Source organism: Natator depressus, chromosome 4, assembly GCF_965152275.1.
Source record: "Natator depressus isolate rNatDep1 chromosome 4, rNatDep2.hap1, whole genome shotgun sequence".
Lineage (NCBI taxonomy): Eukaryota > Metazoa > Chordata > Testudines > Cheloniidae > Natator > Natator depressus.
The window spans coordinates 75,864,431-75,887,327 of record NC_134237.1 but is presented as its reverse complement, the minus strand read 5'-3'; the positions used below and the strand labels follow the sequence as shown (position 1 = coordinate 75,887,327).

The 22,897-nt window shown below is 40.4% G+C and overlaps 1 pseudogene; it reads left to right on the top strand.

Annotated features, from left to right (window-relative positions):
- The first annotated feature begins 1,510 nt into the window (after positions 1-1,510).
- On the top strand, positions 1,511-3,482 carry LOC141986955 (uncharacterized; annotated as a pseudogene).
- Positions 3,483-22,897: the final 19,415 nt, after the last annotated feature.

The window sequence follows — 22,897 nt, the reverse complement described above, 5'->3', positions numbered from 1 at the left end:
AGTCAATGGCCTTTTCAATTGCCTGGTTTTTACCAACACCGAATTATTTATTTGCATTGAAAAAAGCATCAAGAGTTTTAAAAGATGCCAATCAATTGTCTTCAGGCTGTGTCACAGTACACTATTGATTCTAAATTCTGTACACTGAAAGCAGGGAAACTTGGAGATTTTAGTTTACAAAGAACTTTAAAATGATAGCATTCAACTAATTTAAAAGAAGTAAAGGTTATTGAAATTAGATATCTGCATTAAAAAACACTGCAGTGATGTCACTCTTGAATGATAGAGATAATAATAGCTGTGCCAGACTCTGAGTGGTTTATCTAAGTTTTTTAAAATGTCATAAGGTCTTGTGATCACAACTAACAAAGCTTGAAGATCAAAATAAAACAAATGTTTTCATTAGCCTGTGTTCGAGAGTTGGACTATAGGTACAAAGAGTTTACAAGAGACTAAAAAAAAAAGGGAAGAGTGCAAGGAAAATACTAACAGATTTTCAGAAGTTATTTTTTTCTCAAATAATCCAGTTTGGGTTGGAACGTTGTCCGTATGATCTACAGGGTGTCTGTAAGAAACTGAGCAGCAGCTGAATAGGAAATGGCATCTGTGGCTTGGGGAAAAACTTGGCAAGAAAAACAAACAAACAAACAAATAGGTTAAAACATGTTAACTGACTATATAATTGTAGTCTTCTGTGACACATGGGGGTAGTTTAATTTCTTAATTTTATTCTCTGGCTTTAAGTAAAGACTGCTAGGTGAGGAGGGATTCATACAGCGAGAGGTACAAAAATACATTTCTGAAAGCTCTTTAAAAAGATGTCCAATAGGGAGGCAAGTTTCACTAGATGTCCATGTAGTGAGTAGATGCATCAGTGATCCCGCTCATCTGCCAAACTCTATGACAGAAATAATTTAAAAGATTTAAATTGACTTGATTGTGGCACCAGTTTCATTGCAGATGAGTCACTGAGAATGAAAAGAACAAAGTAAATGCTGAATTTAAAGATGGCAATGTGAAATAAAAGAAAAACTAAGCTGGTGCAGCAAACAGGGAGTAAAGAACAGGCCAAGAGACATTGTCTTTTCAACCTGCTACATCATCTGAAGATCACAATGAGCCCTGGTCTACACTACGAGTTTAGGTCGGATTTAGCAGTGTTAGATCGGTTTAGCCCTTCACCCGTCCATACTACAAAGCCATTTTTTCTGACTTTAAGGGCTCTTAAAACTGGTTTCTGTACTCCTCCCCGACGAGTAGATTAGCGCTGAAATCGACCTTGCTGGGTCCAATTTGGGGTCGTGTGGACGCTATTTGACAGTATTGGCCTCCGGGAGCTATACTCCCAGAGTGCTCCATTGTGACCGCTCTGGACAGGACTCTCAACTCAGATGCACTGGCCAGGTAGACAGGAAAACCCCGCGAACTTTTGAATTTCATTTCCTGTTTGGCCAGCATGGCTGGCTGATCAGCACAGGTGACCATGCAGAGCTCATCAGCACAGGTGATTATGCAGTCCCAGAATCGCAAAAGAGCTCCAGCATGGACCGAATGGGAGGTACTGGCTCTGATCACTGTATGGGGAGACAAATCTGTGCCATCAGAACTCCATTCAAAAAAAGACAAAATGCCAAAATATTTGAAAAAATCTCCAAGGGCATGAAGGACAGAGGCTAAAACAGGGACCCGCAGCAGTGCCGCGTGAAATTTAAGGAGCTCAGGCAAGCCTACCATAGAACCAGAGAGGCAAACAGCCACTCCAGGTCAGAACATGCCACTTCTATGATGAGCTGCATGCCATTCTAGGGGCAACTACTCCAGCCCTGTGTGTGGACTCCGTCAATGGACTCTCACGCAACAGGGATGCGGACTTTGGGGACAAGGAAGATGATGATAAGGAGGAGGTTGAAGCACAGCAAGCAAGCGGAGATTCCCCAACAGCCAGGAACTGTTTTTCACCCTGGATCTAGTACCTTCCCAACCCACTGAAGGCAGGCTCGCAGACCTAGAAGGTGGAGAAGGGACCTCTGGTGAGTGTACATTTGTAAATACAATACACGGTTTAAAAGCAAGCGTGTTTAATGATTAATTTGCCCTAAAGACTTGGGATGCATTTTTGGCCAGTGCAGCTACTGGAAAAGTCTGTTAATGTGTATGGGGATGGAGCGGAAATCCTCCAGGGACATCTCAATGAAGCTCTCCTGGATGTACTCCCAAAGCCTTTGCAAAAGGTTTCTGGGGAGGGCAGCCTTATTCCGTCCTCCATGGTAGGACACTTTACCATGGCAGCACGTAATCTGGAATCATTGCATTACAAAGAATGGCAGCGTATGGTCCTGGTGTTTGCTGGCATTCAAGCAACATCCATTTTTTATCTCTCTGTGTTATCCTCAGGAGAGTGATATCATTCATGGTCACCTGGTTGAAATAGGGGAATTTTATTAAGGAGACATTCAGAGGTAGCCATTCCTGCTGGGCTGTTTGCCTGTGGCTGAACAGAAATCATCCCCGCTGTTAGCCACACGGTGGGGGGAGGGGTGAAGCGATCATCCCAGAGAATTGAGGGGGGGGCGTGGGGGTGGTTAGTTGGGTTTGTGCTTCACATTAATCCGAAAACTGCAGCCCCTCCTTTTAAATGGCAAACCCATTTTAAAGGGCCAACCCAATGGGTGCTTGGTATGTGAAATGAGGGCGCTGCTGTTTGAAACCATTCCCACATGCTAGGAAGGTTAAAGAAGCCAAAAGACTGTGGCTTACTATGTCTGCCTGTAAGCCAAATTCTGTTGCCCGCCAGACCTGTGTATGTGATCTCTCACACCATACCGGCAGGCCCTCGATATATGAGGCAAAATGCGACCTGGTAAAGAAAGCACACGTGCTATGTAATGTTAACAGCTTGGTTCACTGTGAAAGAGTCTACTCATTGTTCTCTAAAATGTCTCTTTTTAATGATTAATCTCCTTTTTTTCCCTCCCACAGCTGCAAATGTTTCATCGCTCCACGTATCATCTCCATCCCAGAGGCTATCAAAGATTAGAAGCCAAAAAAAACGCACTTGCGATTAAATGTTCTCTGAACTCATGCAGTCCACCCATGCTGAAAGAGCCCAGCACAATGCATGGAGGGAGACAATGTCAGAGTCCAGGAAAGCACAAAATGAATGTGAGGACAGGAGGGATGAGCAACAGGCCAGGAGGGATGAGTGAGAGGAGAGGTGGCGCCAGCGTGATGAGAGGAGGCAGGATGCAATGCTGAGGCTACTGGATGATCAAAGTGATATGCTCTGGCGTTTGGTGGTGCTGCAGGATAGGCAGCAGGAGCACAGACCACAGCTGAAGCCCCTTTGTAACAACCACCCTCCTCCACAGGTTCCGTAGCCTCCTCACCCAGACACCCAAGAACGCAGTGAGGGCGGGCCTCCGGGCACCCAACCACTCAACCCCAGAGGACTGCCCAAGCAACAGAAAGCTGGCATTCAATAAGTTTTAGAGTGCAGTGTGGCCTTGTCTTTCCCTCCCCCACCCTCCAGGTGCTTCCCTCCTCCCACACCCCTCACGGGCTACCTTGGCAGTTCTCCCCCCATTTGTGTAATGAATTAATAAAGAATGCATGAATTTGAAACAACAATGACTTTATTGCCTCTGCAAGCAGTGATCAAAGGGCGGAGGGTAGGGCGGTTGACTTACAGGGAAGTAGAGTGAACCAGGGGGGCGGGTTTTCATCAAGAAACAACAGAACTTTCACACCATAGCCTGGCCAGTCATGAAACTGGTTTTCAAAGCTTCTCTGATGTGCAGCGCACCCTCCTGTGCTCTGCTAACCGCCCTGGTGTCTGACTGCATGTAATTAGTGGCCAAGCGATTTGCCTCAACCTCCCACCCCACCATAAACGTCTCCCCCTTACTCTCACAGATATTATGGAGCACACAGCAAGCAGTAATAATGGGAATATTGGTTTTGTTGAAGTCTAACTGAGTCAGTAAACTGCGCCAGCACACTTTTAAACGTCCAGATGCATATTCTACTACCATTCTGCACTTGCTCAGCCTATAGTTGAACAGCTCCTGACTACTGTCCAGAGTGGCTGTGTATGGCTTCATGAGCTATGGCATTAAGAGGTAGGCTGGGTCCCCAAGGATAACTATAGGCATTTCAACGTCCCCTATGGTTATTTTCTGGTATGGAAAGCAAGTCCCTTGCTGCAGCCATTCCCACAGACTAGAGTTCCTAAAGATGCGAGTGTCATGTACCTTTCCCAGCCATCCCACATTGATGTTGGTGAAACGTCCCTTGTGATCCACCAGTGCTTGCAGTACCATTGAAAAGTACCCCTTTCGGTTTATGAACTGGCTGCCTTGGTGATCCAGCCCCAGGATAGGGATATGCATTCTGTCTATCGCCCCACCACAGCTAGGGAATCCCATTGCAGCAAAGCCATCCACTATGACCTGCACATTTCCCAGAGTCACTACCCTTGATAGCAGCAGCTCAGTGATCTCATTGGCTACTTGCATCATAGCAGCCCCCACAGTAGATTTGCCCACTCCAAATTGATTCCCGACTGACTGGTAGCTGTCTGGCTTTGCAAGCTTCCAGAGGGCTATCGCCACTCGCTTGTGAACTGTGAGGGCTGCTCTCATCTTGGTATTCTGGCGCTTCAGGGCAGGGGAAAGCAAGTCACAAAGTTCCATGAAAGGGTCCTTACACATGTGAAAGTTTCGCAGCCATTGGGAATCATCCCAGACTTGCAACACTATGCGGTCCCACCAGTCTGTGCTTGTTTCCTGGGCCCAGAATCAGCGTTCCATGGCATGAGCCTGCCCATTGCCACCAGGATGTCCAAATTGCCGGGGCCTGTACTTTGAGAGAAGTCTGAATCCACGTCCTCATCACTCTACTCATTGTGCTGCCGTCACCTACTTGCCTGCTTTTGCAGGTTCTGGTTCTGCATATACTGCTGGATAATGCGCGTGGTGTTTAGAGTGGTCACAACTGCCACGGTGATCTGAGTGGACTCCATGCTTGCCGTGGTATGGCGTGAACAGGAGAGTAGAGTGGTAGTGGAAGCGGCGGGTGGATGATGATGCTGACAGCAATATGGTGCCCAGACAGAAAAAGGCGCAAAATGATTGTCTGCTGTTGCTTTCACCAAGGGATGAGCAAGGGGTAGACTGGCAGCAGATAGTGCTGCTGGCTGGGAGAGCAGCCTGAGGCAGAATGCCCCCCTCAAAGATTGAACTCACAACCCTGGGTTTAGCAGGCCAATGCTCAAACCACTGAGCTATCCCTCTGCCAATGTTCCAGGCTGGACTGAATCTCCATTAGACAAAACTTAAAGAAGAGACTGACCTGAGTCACTCCCATTTATGTGCAGGCGCCCCTCACAGACCTTACCGAGGTCTGCCAGGAGCACCCATGTCTGCCCAGGCGCCCCTGACAGACCTCACCGAGCCTGGCCAAGAGCACCCAGGAGACAAAGAGATGGCTACTAGTTGTACTGCAGTATCTGCTTCCTCAGTACTGTGGATGCACTCCGCTGACTTAATGGTTTTAAGTGGGGACACACACAATCGACTGTATAAAATCGCTTTCTAAAAAATCGACTTCTATAAATTCAACATAATTTTGTAGTGTAGACATACCCTGAGAGCCCTAGGAAATCTTCTCAAGGAATTATAGACAGGAACAGTCCTTTTGCAAATATAAACCGAGGAGGAAAACTAGATTCAACTGCAGAAATCTCAAGATCCACAAAAGCTGAGGAGGAAACTGATGATGTGGAAGGTAACCTATACTAGTTCAAATGTGTCTGGCCTTACAACTTGATAGTTTTGTTATTCCTGTAGAACACAGCCGTCATGACCATATGCTGTGAGCCAGTCCCCTTAGGTAACCTCACCTAGTCCTAGTAGCATCATTTAGAATGGATAATATGGGTGCAATGTGGCTGGTGTCAAGGTGAGAGGGAAGGAGATTACAGATTAGGACTGACCAACATCCTTAGTGGTCTGGACAGACAATAAAGGCAGAGTCTTTTTAAATATTATGTAGATGGATGCAGCAAGATATACTAATCAAGAGTAAGCATGTGCAGTATTGGCAATGCCCATGTTAAGATTCTCCTATGCGTTCTGTCCAGGATCTAAATGTATATTTTAGAATACATCTTAATCCCTTTCTGATAACCAGTCATTAAAATTATAAATAGGAGTGAGACACTGCTTAAATTATAAACAGATTTGTTTGTGAATGATGCCCAAATTTTGGGACATATCCCCAGCATAGGAACAGAGCAAATAGACAGAATGACTACATCAATGAATATTGGCAATGTTAATGGGATGACAAAAAATGGAAGACAAAAATGCACTTTGTAGATATGTGAAATAGTATCATATGAGATAGTTAACAGCAGTTTCTTAACAGCTGTTGGGTTGAGGCACCTAATGAGACAGATAGCATTGCATGAGCATTTTATGTCAATATTTATGTAAATACCTAATAGATGACAGTTCTGATGTGACTGCACTCTTCTCAGTTCGGCCCCATAATGCACTTGTGACTACTCAGTTGTTTGTGACTGGCACCAGCTGGGGTGAATAGTGACAGAAAGTAAATGCAATACATGGCAGGTATGTAAAATACTATTGTTTTGTCATGAATTAACACAGCAGTGCCCCAACCCCCAGGTTCCTGGCAATGGGACAATTAACCAAACGGGCAAGGATAGAAGACCATCCCATTTACTAACAGGTACTGTATACATATATGTGATCACTAACTGCAGTGAATGATTACTTATAGCAAGGAAAAACATGGAGTCCAGTGAATTTGCTGTTGACAGACAAACAATGTACATAGGATAGGGGAATACACAACTGCTCCTTAACCACTTTGACCAGACCCCTATCACTGAGACAGTGAATAAGATGAGAGACAATAGTAGGTGACTGAATCCTGTACAAATAGCACAGATTCGATTAACATATGTGAATCTGACAAGAGTTGTAAAGTCTCCTAAAGAGCCAGTAAATATGGTTTATCTACATATTTATTTATTTCTCCCTCAGTCTAGGAGTCCACATGAACAGTCATAAACAATGTGCTTCCTCATGCAAAGGAAGACATGAAATCCCCTAGACCTGTTTCGTTTCTGCTAGCTTTATATCCTTACAGTGCTTCCTATATTTTTTTCCTGAACAAAACAAGATTCCAGGGAGCTGTTCAGGCATTCCTCCGCCATTCTAGCTATCATAGATATTTATATGTCCTCCATCACTGCCATAACCCAGTAATTCACAGTCTTTAAAGTATTTATCCTCACAATATCCCGGTGAGGTAGAATCATCCCAGTTTTACACATTATATCTGCAGAGAGGGTAAGTGACTTGCCCTAGTTCACACAGGCAGTTTGTGAGAAGGAGGGATTTGAAACTTTGGCCTTGCAAATCCTAAACTAGTGCCCTAACTACTGGACCATCCAAGCAGAGTAAAACAATAACAGGTAACTTAGGTGACCGATCACACAGTTTGAAAAGCAAATTCAGCATATTAAATACTTGGATAAATGAGCTCAGAAAAAAGTTCATGAACAATCTATAGATATAAATATGTTCACATAAAGAATCTATCAAACAATGTTGAATAATGAAATACATTAGTAAAAATCATGACCTGCCAACTGGCAATTTGTGAACAGGCTAAGAGGTCAGATTCAAGGCATAAATTGTTTGCAATCAATAATTCAATCTGCTTTTGTTATTAGCTTTTAAAATACAATTTTATTTTATGAATAGATTATAGTTTTACCTTGTAACACTTAGATTCCTCAGTTCCTTATAAAATCAATAAGAAAGGCAAGAGAAACAACAAAGTTCCTACTTAGTTACAAATTTTTATTAAACAGCATTATGTTCTAAACATTATTTTACAACTATAAAGTTATTCCTTGGGGACAAGTATATATTCAGCCAAATCCTTTTCGCATGACTTAGGCTGAAATATCTTTTATTTGAATTGATTTTGTGAAGTTAACATAATACAGAAGTGTTAGAAACCAGTAATTTCAGTTTTTGTATATCGAGAGTTGTGAGCTGTATTTTAAATTATAGCCCTTTTTAATTTTTTTCCAGCAGTCATTGCCTTTGATTTTCAGTATTTTACTTTCATCTTAAAAACGTATATTTCCAAGTCTACCATTACCTAGTAACATACAGAACACAATCTGTGGAAGTCTCCAACCTCTAGGAAGGAGAAATTCAGAGATTCCACTTTGGAAAAGGATAACCACGAATTTAATTCATGGTCATCTAGATTTCAGGCTCATGTGTATTTCAGTACGCTTCTTTATGAACCAGTATAATTTGACTCCATAGCATATTTCAAGAAGGGAGGAACTCAAAATTTCATTGGGATTACTTGGATATAATAACTTTTCATTCTCTGCTGTATATCATGTAAAGATCTGCAAATGAGAAATATAGATCTTCACAATCTTTGCTCAACTAACTGAATCTGTGAACCTGAAAATAAATTGTCAGCCAGTGACATAAACAGCACAACAGATTGGACTGACAACATTGCTTTCTTTCCTTCCTTCTTGATGCAGACATACTACATTAAATGGTCCAGATCCTTAGTGCCACAATGATTCCTGTGCACTGATGCACAGGATTCAAATCCCTACTGTAATGGGGCAGGTACAGGTCTTCTGGCATGACAGAATGTCTGGCTGGCATAAAGTTGGGATAGTCAGGTTTATGTTATGCCCCCTGTTCCCTCAGGCCGAGGGGCATTTGCCCCCCAAAAACTGTGCTGGAGTGATCCTCAGTTACTTTTATGGCCCCTAAAGAGCTTTTACTGCCCCAAAATTAGAGCAGCCTGGAGGCTTTTCTAATTTTTGCTGGGGGCTGAGGCATCCCCTGGCAAACCTGGCAATCAGGGAAATGACAAGATGGAGTACACAGTCATCTTTGCCTCATGTAGTCCCCTAGCCGCTTGCTCACTTCAGCTCAGCCAGACTCCAGGATTGAGGTCCATTACTCCAGATGAATATGATATTTTAAAATTCACATTGGTGGAAGTTAGTATGGAGAAAATAAGGGCAACAAAATATGGTAAATATTGTTTATTTGGAAAAATGGCAAAGTGTGTCTATATTTATGAATATTTGTGAAATATTCAGCCAACCTTATGAGCAGGACAAATGATTAAAAAAATCAAAGAATTTATTTTAAAACAGAGTAATCAATTGAATACATTATTCTACAGTTTCCCTGAACTTTGAAAGCTGAACCTTCCTCCCATGCCTCATCCCACCAACTCAGAAAAAATGAAAACCAGTCACATACCCTTTCAACCTTGCCATTTGTTTTTAAAAGTCTATGCATCAAAATGCATCATCTTCTGCTCTCAGATCTGACCTCCTGAGTAGTCCTGTATGCCCTCTAGGGAGGCACACCCCGTAGTTTAGGAAATGCTGAATTATTCGATTAATATAACAATAGCAGAAGCTGCAGTCAGGGTTATACTCATACCATCTTCAGAGGTTCTAAGGAAGTCACTGTAGACCCAGCTGCTCCCACTGAAATCAATGCCAAAAGTCTGACTTCAGATGGAACAGGAGCAGGTGCTAAATGAGCTAATCATGTGAGTAGATGAAGAATTCAAGTAGTTAACTAACATTGGCATGCTGAAAATAAAGAAAAAGTGTGGCAAGTGAAGTAGTGTATTTCAAGAAGTAAAGTTTACAAATGAAGAGGAGTCTGACAGATTCTATTGACGTGTAAAAGTAAAAATAATTCCATTTGTTTTCAAAGCAGGTTTTCAAAAATGTTGAAGGTCATTTGGCAAGAAAATACTGTGACAATGACTATAAAATAGAGGTGTAATCTCTAATCTGAATTGTAAAGGAAGGCTACCCAAGGCCATCAGGGTATGTCCTTTTCAAACTGGTGAAAGCTCTTATTGATTAAAATGTGTAGCCAATTACTTAACTAATACTGTGGTTCAATATGAAAAATGTTTAAGAGACCAAATGACCTAGTTTAGCCAAGTTTATTAACTAAACACAAGGCAATATCATACAGAAAAGAATTAATATAATAACCTATCTTCTGGGAAGCTTGTTTCTCAAAGCACATGGTTTACCTTGTATAGAAAGGGTTCTTTAAAGATATACTCACAAAACTACCTATAATTATATCATGGCTGTTTACAAGTTGTAAAGCACTGTATGTATCACCTAAGATCCAATCCAAGTTCCTTCACTGATTGTTATGTACTGTTCCTTATTTCTGTTTTGGACACTACATTCCAAAACAGTCAGGTGTGAAAGGCACATCCCAACATGTGCAAGGACACACCACTCATATCTTTTTCTTGAGAGGCATACTAGTTTCTAATGCCAAAGCCGATGTCAGAGTTGCAATGCATTGTGGGATATACATCTTGACATGAATGAACAAAAATGAATAGCATTGTGGGAAAGACCTAATATAATTTGGTTAACATAACTGCATGTTGGGTACAATACAATAGTAATGTGGAATACACTACCCCAAACATATACATATTAGCTAACATTCTAAATGTATTGTGTATACAGACACCCTTTTTTTTTAAATTTCAATATGCCAGTGTTAGTTACTACTTGAATGTAACAAAGAGCAATGTATTAAAGAAAGCAGAGTTACACAAGCAACACATCAGGTCCACAAAAGATCATAAACCAAACTAGACACCAGTATTTACTGGATGTATTAATAAATGTACAACTGCACAAGAGCAAAGTCGTCTCTGAATTATGCCAGGCTGTGGTGATCCACAACAGGCTGCTCCACAGCACAGGCTCACAAGAGGGCAGCAAACTCTGGCCACATCTACTCCTGACCCCAACATAATTCTGGCAGAAAATGTGGTATACAGCCAGTTTTTCCGCATCTATGATAGGGAAGACTTTTTCGCTCATTGCACTTTTTGGTCATGGCTACTGGTAATGATGGACTAATGGGGATACACTTCATTAATTAAACCACCCTCCGTGCATTGTTAAATATACAAAAACACTTTGGGGTACATGTTTCCCCTCCCCCTTCTTTCTAGCAGTACAATGGAGAGAGCAGCAGAATGTGGGTAGAAAGAGGGGCTAGCAGATTCTAGCACCTTCTATAGAGACGCACCATAGAGTGAAATCAGAAGAGGGAGGGGGTAGACAAGGTTGTTACAAAAGGTCTTTCTCTCAATTAGTTAAATCATAGAACAGATGCCAGTTGATAATGCTCAAAATTTTGTAGCATAGTTATTGGGCTTTGCAGGATGAATAAAACTTGTAGTTTTGTGCATTTTGTGAAGCTCTTTGCATTAACTAATAGATAAAAATGCTGTTGTTATTCAGGTATAAATAATAAAGTCATGTGTAAAAAAACTGCAAATGGCTGAGAACTTAAAAACTGGATGATAGCTGATTATGAATCCCAGTGATGATTGAGCCTGGTGATACTCTAAACAAAAAAACCCTCTCAACAAGGCTCGTAGCTGTTTCCATTGCTTCACACTGACTCACCAGGCATTTTAGGCTTCAGGGTGATGGCTAAGATTATTGTGTGTCTTGGTTGTGTTGATTTGTATGTGGATAGTTGTGTTGTGCTGGGAGAGTTGTGTGGATTTGTGTGGGTAGTGAATAAGAGATGTGTGCTGCAGTCAGGGGCTATGTGTGTTTGGGATTATTGTACATGTTGGTTATGTAGTGTTGATTTGTGTCTGGGGGTGTTGTGTTCAGAGATTTGTGTTTATTTGTACAGATGGCAGATGGGCAGAGAGATGTGGCAGTGGGGCCAAGTAATCCTGCATACACCCTATGAAATTGTTGCATGCAAATTAGATGTAGAGGAGAGTAAAGGAGCAGATTGGGTGAGATACCTCTGAATTTACGATGGGCTATTGGCATGACATAGATACATGACTTAGTGTGGCTTACACCACACAGGAGTCTCTGTAAAGTCAAAATGGCTGACAAAATAAAGCTTGGACGTAACAGACCATAAAACTTAGTGATAATTCAACCTAGTGTAACCCATAGGCTTGCCTTTACTATATTTACTGTCTTGCCTTCATTATATTTAGTTGCTTTCATTATATTCAGCTGTATCGTAAGAAACCTACAGTATCCTGCATCTTGTAAGACATTAGCTGAAGCATAAGATAGCATAAGTGTGGTTAAGTAGGCTTAGATCAATGGTTGCCTTTAGATTTTAGGAACTAAGGAGAGCTTACTCAATGGTAGGAGGTACAATGTTCCAGTAAGTGCTATCACAAAGAACCTGGAAGTAATAACCGCAAGTCCGCTTAAGCAAAGGGTGACAGGTATGCTCATGAGCTAAAATGGTAGTTACACATGTCAGTATACTAACCTATAGAAGAAGAACACCTTGACATTAGTAGGACAAGGAAATACAAATAAGGAAAAGGGGGAAACCCCTACTGAATATTTATTAGACATACTGGTGTCAGTGTAATATATTATAAAAGTTGTATCCCAGCCTGTTGGGAGGCATAGAGTGTGAGAGATGTAGCCCATGGCAGGGGCCAGAATGACGGCCACTGGTGATGGTGATGGCGATGAGGAAGATAATGGCTAATAATTCAGGTCATCCTGCAAGGGATAGTGTGAGTATATGGATGTGAAGATGTACATTGTGTAGTCTCTCTATTTACCTTCGTGAGTTAGGCTGTTTGTGACTTTGCTAAATGTATTAATACACTATGTGGACATGTAGAAGAGTTCCTATAGTGTGAGTGTTGCAGCTGTACACATCGGGATTCCCAACTATATAATAATTTTAATAATACTGAGCCTGATCTTGCGTCAAGAACCTGTCAACCCTTAAAGTGATAAATGGGAATTGTTAAGTAATCTATATCACTGGTGATATTCTGAACAAAAAAGCCCTCAGCCATGCTTGTGGCTGTTTCCATCACTTCTCACCGACTCAGCAGACACAGTAGGCTTCATAATGACACAGAGAGTGACAATCCTGGAATCTGATTATATAGATTACTAAGGATCTAGCACAAAGTGAGCTCTTCCTTCCATCGAAAAATATGTTTACTGGCTGCCTTTTCAGTTGTCTTTGGGGAAGAATCATGGATCCTAGACAGCCTTTGTGCAGAGTTCCACAACAGCAGCATGAGAGAGCATAGGCATAGGGAGTAAGGAGCTGCTAGGCTGTGATTTCAAAGAAGCACAAGATAGGGATCTGTAAATGGGGATCCGTGGCCTACCTTTAGAAGTGATGAAAGGGTAAAGTAGGGAAAATAATGGGCAGGTAGGGAGGTCTTCCTGCTAATTTTCAGGAGTAGTAGGGAAGCAATGATGAGAGTCAATGATCTATAAGGTGAGGTTCTATTAGAAGGTATATATTGGGGAAGGGGAAAGAGTCCCAAATGATTTATCTGGTTAATTCATTTTAATTTGCAGGTCAGAAAAGATTCTAGGAAATGTATGGCAGTGGGGGGAGGGGACAAAGATGGGTATCTAATTGGAGCTACAAGTGCACAACTTGGTTTGGACACCAGTTGACATTACACTAAGGTACATTTTTCTGTCCCCTTTGTGGCAAAGTGTGGTCCAAGACCTAGCCCAAGAGCTATACATTTGCAAAAGTTAGATCCTTCGTCATGTGGATGAGTTCTCCAACCTAGAGCAATAAAGGTCATCTAAGGAAACCAATTCTGTGAGTCCAATTTTAATCAAGAAAATGGCCATAAATATATAGTATTCCCAAATCCAAATGTTTTAAAAGTACGAGTCAGAGCCCCCAGCATAAGATGCCTTTAATAAAAGTATTAAATCACATTGTTTTTCTCTTGCCTTCTGCTCTTTTCACCTTTACGGGGAAGCCACGTGATAAAGCTAATCTGTGTGAGATCATCCCAAATTTACACCCTAACTACGCACGCAAATATCCATACTTTCCTGTTTACTACTTGGAGGGGAATTCTGCTTACCCTCTCTTATCCTCTAGGATGTGGGGAGCTGCCATTCTATCCCTCTCTATCCCACCCCACTAATTGAATAGGATACTCATTACTTTTTCACTCTCCTACCCATCCTGTCTCCTACCCACCACTTTTTCACTCTCCACCATACCACATACCTTTCCCGCGACTCAGTCTGCCTCTTGCTTCCCACATTGACTTGGCTACTTTCCTTCCAGACATATTTCCTCCTCCCTGCTGTCCACTCTGCACCATTTCCAGCACCTTCACATTCTCCTGTCTTTTGCCTGAAGTACCTAAAAGTACTATGCGTTCAGTCTCATTGGAAATAATTGGAAGTGGCAGCCTTATTTTTTGGGAACATCCTCACCTCTACCTTCAAAAAAATAAAGAGAAATGGTGGCCCACTTGCTGAAGGCAACATGTGGCTTCAGGCTCATTGACAGTAATGGAAAATGGAAGCCTTTTGGGGTTAGGGCAAAACTTTGTGAGTGAAAACAGAAATCTGAAGAGAGAAATCTGAAGTTCATGAGAACCCTTAAAGATATTGTGAGACTTTAATAAAATTGAGTTTGCAATACTGCATTAATCAATAGATGATTCAAAATATATGAATTTCAATTTCTATGAGAGTCTGAATCTAATTCTTTGCTGCCATGCACCTTGCATAGCCATGCACACCTGTGCAAAGGGAAGGCAAAATGCTATCCGATCAAAATGGTAGGATTTTATACACACGTTGCACACATCTACACTGCACAGCACAAGCACTATCATTTAGGGCATGCACAGCTATATACTGCAGTGAAAAGCAGGCTGTGTCCCACACTGTGAAGTGCTGCTACATACAACAGTGAAAGGTTCTGGTAGCAGGAAGGAAGCAGGAAATTTAGACTAGAAATTAGATGAAGGTTTCTAACCATCAGAGGAGTGAAGTTTTGGAATAGCCTTCCAAGGGAAGCAGTGGGGGCAAAAGATCTATCTGGCTTTAAGATTAAACTCGATACGTTTATGGAGGAGATGGTATGATGGGATAACATGGTTTTGGTAATTAAATATTCATGGTAAATAGGCCCAATGGCCTGTGATGGGATATTAGATGGGGTGGGATCTGAGTTACCCAGGAAAGAATTTTCTGTAGTATCTGGCTGATGAATCTTGCCCATATGCTCAGAGTTTAGCTGATCACCATATTTGGGGTCAGGAAGGAATTTTCCTCTAGGGCAGATTGGAAGAGGCCCTGGAGGTTTTTCACCTTCCTCTGTAGCCTGGGGCATGGGTCACTTGCTGGAGGATTCTCTGCTCCTTGAAGTCTTTAAACCACGATGTGAGGACTTCAATAGCACAGACATAGGTGAGAGGTTTTTTTGCAGGAGTGGTGGGTGAAACTCTGTGGCCTGCGTTGTGCAGGAGGTCAGACTAGATGATCATAATGGTCCCAGAATTATAACATTCATAAAGCAGTCGGAGAACACTTCAATCTCTCTGGTCACGTGATTACAGACATGAAAGTTGCTATATTACAACAAAAAAACTTCAAATCCAGACTCCAGCGAGAAACTGTTGAATTGGAATGCATTTGCAAATTGGATACAACTAACTTAGGCTTGAATAGAGACTGGGAGTGGCTAAGTCATTATGCAAGGTAACCTATTTCCCCTTGTTTTTTCCTACCCCCCCGCCCCCAGACGTTCTTGTTAAACCCTGGATTTGTGCTGGAAATGGCCCACCTTGATTATCATACACATTGTAAGGAGAGTGGTCACTTTAGATAAGCTATTACCAGCAGGAGAGTGGGGTGGGGGGAGGTATTTTTTCATGCTTTGTGTGTATATAAAAAGATCTTCTACACTTTCCACAGTATGCATCCGATGAAGTGAGCTGTAGCTCACGAAAGCTTATGCTCAAATAAATTGGTTAATCTCTAAGGTGCCACAAGTACTCCTTTTCTTTTTGCGAATACAGACTAACACGGCTGCTACTCTGAAACCTTCTGACCTAAATATCTATCTATGAATCCAGGACATAATGCTATTAAAATAGCATTTTAGACAGGGGTGGCACTGCTTGGGTACACATAGTGCCGTGTAGAGTATCTACCTAAAGGTTCAAATATGTCTTTACTTTCCTAAGCAGTGCCTTACTGTCTATGCTGCTATTTATACCCACGCTAGGGGAACATGCAGCATAAGTACTCTGCGCACTGCCATAACTAATGTGCAATGTAGAATACTACATAGCTACTTGATGGAGAATTAGGTATTTTCTCATGGGCATTTACATCTTGATTACCATCTGGTAAGAGATTATTAAAGGTGAAATATTGGTATAAGGTAAGTGCTCTCACCCTATTGCCAATAGAAAGTGATATTTCCATATCTTTTAAACAGGCATAAGCAGTAATATATTCTTTGAACATTAATATAATCTGTCTATCAGTTTAACAGGGTTTTAGGGAGAGTAAAAAAATCACTGAAAAATTGTAAGGAGTCTGAATGGGAGACCGGAATGCTTCATATTTATAAATAAAGGGGCCTTAATTAAGATAAAAGCATAATTTTATTGACCAGAGCCCACTCTCTTCTATTAAAACAATAAAACTAATTAATATCACAACATTAACAAGTCAGAGCTCACTGAGGACAATCAAATGCATTGCAAGCACTGACACTGGTAGCTACACCTGCCCAAAGGGTTACTGCTCTTAACTTGCATACACTGCATTTTGCATTGGTTTACATTGTGGAAATCCATTAGAAACATTTAATATAATCAATATAAAAATATTTTGTTCAACATTTCTAACATTAATTAAAATTTGTATACCCTTATCTTAAATGCCTTCATTTTAGGCATGCACATTAACCCATTAACATCTTTGTATTATATTTCATTAAAAATTATCCTCATGATAATATTTTAACTACATATATATATATATATATAATTATTTAGTAAGTTAGCTATTTTAACTATGGAACAGCTATAGTAATGATGAACATAAATCATACAAAAGTACATAATCTGAAGATGCCAGAAGTGATTTAAAAAATTCAAATTAGCCACAAAACAACTGGGTCATGCGGATTTCTTATCAGAAAGCGTTCGTACGTTGCCTGAGCATCAATTTCCATAACACATTGTCAAGGTTACTTCCCCACTCTGAACTCTAGGGTACAGATGTGGGGACCTGCATGAAAACCTCCTAAGCTTACTTTTACCAGCTTAGGTTAAAACTTCCCCAAGGTACAAATTAATTTTACCCTTTGCCCTTGGAATTTCCACTGCCACCACCAAACTTTAACTGGGTTTACTGGGAAACGTAGTTTGGACACGTCTTTCCCCAAAAAATCCTCCCAAACCTTGCACCCCACTTCCTGAGGAAGGTTTGGTAAAAATCCTCACCAATTTGCATGGGTGACCACAGACCCAAACCCTTGGATCTTAGAACAATGAAAAAGCATTCAGTTTTCTTACAAGAAGACTTTTAATAGAAGTAAAGGAATCACCTCTGTAAAATCAGGATGGTAGATAACTTACAGGGTAATTAGATTCAAAACATAGAGAATCCCTCTAGGCAAAACCTTAAGTTACAAAAAAGACACACAGGCAGGAATAGTCATTCTATTCAGCACAGCTCTTTTCTCAGCCATTTAAAGAAATCATAATCTAACACATACCTAGCTAGATTACTTACTAAAAGTTCTAAGACTCCATTCCTGTTCTGTCCCCGGCAAAAGCAGCATACAGACAGACACAGACCCTTTGTTTTTCTCCCTCCTCCCAGCTTTTGAAAGTATCTTGTCTCCTCATTGGTCATTTTGGTCAGGTGCCAGCGAGGTTACCTTTAGCTTCTTAACCCTTTACAGGTGAGAGGATTTTTCCTCTGGCCAGGAGGGATTTTAAAGGGGTTTACCCTTCCCTTTATATTTATGACACACATATTCACTATAGTATACGTGCAGTGAAAGTGGTTTTTAGCAACTGTAATTTTCTGTTGATTCCTTAATTCCATCTCTTTGTTTTGAGATAAACAGAAGGAACTTGATTTTCAGAATTAGTCCAAACCAAGACACTCATACTTAAAATGGAAAGATACCAAAACACACTCAAACATTGTTCAGTCTGGACATTGAAACATGGTAAAATAAGTACCTCTAGCATATTAATGTAAACCGATGCACTTTCCAACACCTTTCCAAGACATCAAAAGACAAGGGAGATGGCATCACATCCTTAAGAAAGCAGTAATGTGGGTAGCAAAACATTTGTCCTTCCAATGATTGATCAAATGTCCCCATATTTAGAAATTCCCAAATTTTCCTGGAACACTTACAATATTTTAAGTTGTCAGTGCCAGATTCTGCTCTCAAGTACAATTAAATAAATCAGATCTGGCCAATTGGTTCTGACTTGTATACTTGCACACTCAACATAAATAAGCAAGCGACATCAAAATCACAAAATACGTTTACATCTGTGTACAAAATTGCTACTTAGTTAAAGCAAACTAACATTTTTCGGATTGGTTTTCCTTTTTTTTTAAATATGTGCATGAAGATGTGAAGGTTCTCCTTAATATAACCTCTATATAATGACTATAGACCAGAGTTCAGACTTATTATAGAGATATAGTTGCAAGACGAGTTGCTGTAGAGTCCATATTAGACCCTTTGTTCCAGCTAGCACTTCAACGCCAAGCCTGTGAACTTCACAAAGTTCAAAAAGAGTCCAAGATGGGAAATGGAGCAGGAATCAGAGTAAAGGAAATCAGGGAATAAGAGGGAGCTGAGTTATAGAGTCAGTGTGTATGAGAAAGAGGGAAACGGGAAAAGAAATGCCTCCAGTAGTAACCTTCCTTCCCCTTACCACTTCCCCCACCCTCTGTCCCACTCCTCTGGCCATAGGAGTGAGAAACCTACTTCTATAGCTGTTATGAGAAAGCCCACCATATGACTAAGATGCTCCTATATAGTACTGTTATTATTCTGCTGCTGTGACTACTGTAGGAGTACTTATTCATTAGCATTTAAATCAGTCCATAAATATTTCACTTTAAACTCCCAGTTTAAATAAGCCTTACATCTGGTCACTGTAATGCTGTGGTTTAACTGTTGTAAGCCTTAATTTTAGCCTGATATAAGGCTATTGTACAGTCATACAGTTTCATAAGGGCACTTATACAATAAAACAGAGATTTAATGGAGCACTTTATCGTTTTGCAATTTTTAGTTTCAACTGACCATGGCAAGTGAAGGTAAAGGTTGTATTATACAGCACCTCTTCCTCTGGCAGGAGTTCTCCTTTACCTAAAAAGGGTTTGCATTTTAAGAAACTGATGTACATATATATAAAAGGTGTCTTGTTAAGGATTGTATTGCAATTGTCTTTTATGAATCTGTCTCATATTTCTTTCTATTCCCACTCCTCTCACCCTCTCTCATTTAATCTCATAATGTTTTAATTATAAGAATGGAGTTGAAGAAAAAAATATTTTCAAAGTACAATGGGTCTTAAGGAATAGCAAAGATAAGTATGAAAGAGAGTTACAAGTAAGCACTCAGATGCAGAAATTGAATATACAGCTACAGTTACAGAATATTCCACTTTTTATCACTGGTCTATATTTACCAATGGAAAATGTTTTTACAATAACTCATTTTTAGTCTCCATTATTATCTTCCTTGAATACTGACTGTGAAAGTAGCTTTCACAGTAAAATCCAGAGTTTTGCCAAATGTGGAAACTTTGCTGTAAATAAGCATCCTTCTTCTCCATCAATGTGTACATGTGACTAGTTCCTAGAAAACACCAGAATAGGGGGAAAACATTAGTACTTAATGGGTAGTAGTTTTGTTACAGTATGTAACCCCATAAATGACCATCACAGTTGTAAGATGGTAGCAAGTGTTATATTATCCTTCTATCTCTATCCATAATAGCATATTAAAGAATCTCCAATTTAATAACTCTGTCCTGGGCAACTTCAACCTATTCATCATCATGAAATGTGCAGTACAGTACATTACACTGATGCAAATTTAATACTGCTACTACTGAACACTTAATTAACAATTTACATGAAAGGCTCCCAGGTCACTTTACAAACATTAATTCATTAAACTCCACAACAACCTTGCAAACAGTTGGGAAATTGAAGCATAGACAAATTAAGTTATTTGCCCATAGGCAGACAGTGAGTAAGTAGCAGAGATGGGGATAGAACCTAGAGGGTCTTGACTTCTAGTCTTCTTCTTCTCTGTCTGATCATTAGAGTAATCTTGAAAAGATATAGAGAGTGGTTGTCAATATATACTGTGGTTTGATTACATAGACTTCATATGAACATGAAAAACTAGAATTCAATGGCAGAGATTCATATTGGGCAAAATCCTTAAAAAAGCATAGGGCTAAGTTTTCAAGTGTCCAGCTCCCTCTATTGTGGCCAGATTTTCAAAAATTGAGCTGCTATGTAGGCTAGAATTTCACAGTGCTCAGAACCCAGCAGTTACTATTGTGACACTTATAGCCAGATTTTCAGAACTGCTCATAGTCCAATGTGCTGCACTCCTCTGGAAAACCTGGGCACTTATTTTGCTGCCACAATGAGACCTGAGCTTTATGGCAAAATCTAGCCAGCATTGTAGCTGCTGAGTTCTTTTAAAAATTGTGACCACTGAGTGCAATAAGGAGGTTAATGTGACTAAAAGGGGTGTGAGTGAGAGAGAGAGAGAATAAGTGGTGTTTCACACAAACACATACCTATTTGTAACAGTGCCTTTGGTGAAGGGTGAGGTCTTTTGCATTTTGTTTCCCTTATAAACACACATGCTGAAGTTTGCCATTTCGTCTTTTGGTATGATTCCTTTTTTCCTCTAAAACCACTCTAATCATGGCGTGTTGACTTTCCAACTGAATATCTGGAATTTTGTGGTTTAACTGCCACTTGCTCTGTGGTATTGAAGGTAAATTTAGCATCAATTATTGTCTGTTGGAAGTGGCTCCAAAAATCTGCGGACACTTTGGCCCTTATTCAAAAGCCAAAACATACGCCGCTACACTATGATAACAACCTGGCAAAATGTCACCTCAAGCAGACAGTTCCAAATAATTGAAACTCTGCTTACAATATACTTGTGACTAGACTCTAACAACAAAAAACTACTGATAAATAATGGGCCAGGATTGAATAAAGTATGAAAGTTAGAGGTTGTCTTTATCTTTCTCCATCAACTGGACTCCTTATAGACTTACCATCTTCTGTATTCTGGGTAGAGCTATTGAGAAATGAACACTAAAACTAAGGCTTTCTTGTCAGATATCAGGTACAGAATATGTACCTTATGCTTGGAGCAATTAAAATGACATGTGAAACTAAAGGAGACATGAAGAAACTGTAGCTACAGGAACCATGACAGAACACACATCATTTTGGCTGTCTGCAGAACTGCCATATAGTGAGTGATACTTGTTAGAAAAGAAGATGCTAGCTTGGTCCAAATTCAAGGAGCAAAATGAACCCATATTTCAACTGAATAGAGACTTAGAGAACTGGAAGAATGCTTTCATGAGCAAAGCAATAACAAATTTGTAAATTTTCATTTACCAAAAGGCACCAAAAATCACAGTAGTGAGACATTTGCTAAAACAGTGAAGAGCAAAGAAAGGAGCTGACCTATTGCACTCTTTGCAGGTGCTGTAAAAACAATGCCAGTAAGAGCTTCAGTAATATCCTTGTTTAATAAGCATAAAGAGAATTTATATGAGCTTCAAGTTGATTCTAGTAAATTTATGGCACAGACTTTTTAAGGATTTTCTGCAAAAGATTCACATGAAGACCATAGAAACCCAAATTAAAAAAAAAAGAATATTCCAGTTATTACTTGAAAGGTTGGCTAATAAAAACGCCCTGTCACTGTATGAAACTCTAGTGACAAACAGAACAGTTTACTGTTTCAGAAAAGCATAAATTCCAGAATTTGAGGTTCAAGACCTTGCAGATGGCATCTGTTATACCTCTTCTGCCAAATGCTTATTACAAGTTCCTCAGTTCAAGTGAGAGTTGTATACAAATAATGTAGAAATGCTTCCTTCTGAGGGGCAGAGTACAGTAGCAATATTTCTTCTCATTAAATCGGAAATAAAGTATGTGCCAATGAACACAGTCCTAAATAAAAGGAAAAGATCAGGGGAAGAAAAACAAAATAATATAAGAAAGACAAAAAGAAAAGGAGTACTTGTGGCACCTTAGAGACTAACAAATTTATTTGAGCATAAGCTTTCGTGAGCTACAGCTCACTTCATTAGATGCATTCAGAAGAAAATACAGTGGGGAGATTTATATACATAGAGAACATGATACAATGGGTGTTACCCTACACACTGTAAGGAGAGTGATCAGGTAAGGTGAGCTATTACCAGCAGGAGAGCGGTGGGGGGGGAAAACCTTTTGTAGTGATAATAAAGGTGGGCCATTTCCAGCAGTTGACAAGAACGTCCAGCAAACACACATCACACAACAGAACCACTAACCCAGGAACCTATCCTTGCAACAAAGCCCGTTACCAACTGTGTCCACATATCTATTCAGGGGACACCATCATAGGGCCTAATCACATCAGCCACACTATCAGAGGCTCGTTCACCTGCACATCTACCAATGTGATATATGCCATCATGTGCCAGCAATGCCCCTCTGCCATGTACATTGGTCAAACTGGACAGTCTCTACGTAAAAGAATAAATGGACACAAATCAGACGTCAAGAATTATAACATTCAAAAACCAGTTGGAGAACACTTCAATCTCTCTGGTCACTCGATTACAGACCTAAAAGTTGCAATTCTTCAACAAAAAAACTTCAAAAACAGACTCCAAGGAGAGACTGCTGAATTGGAAT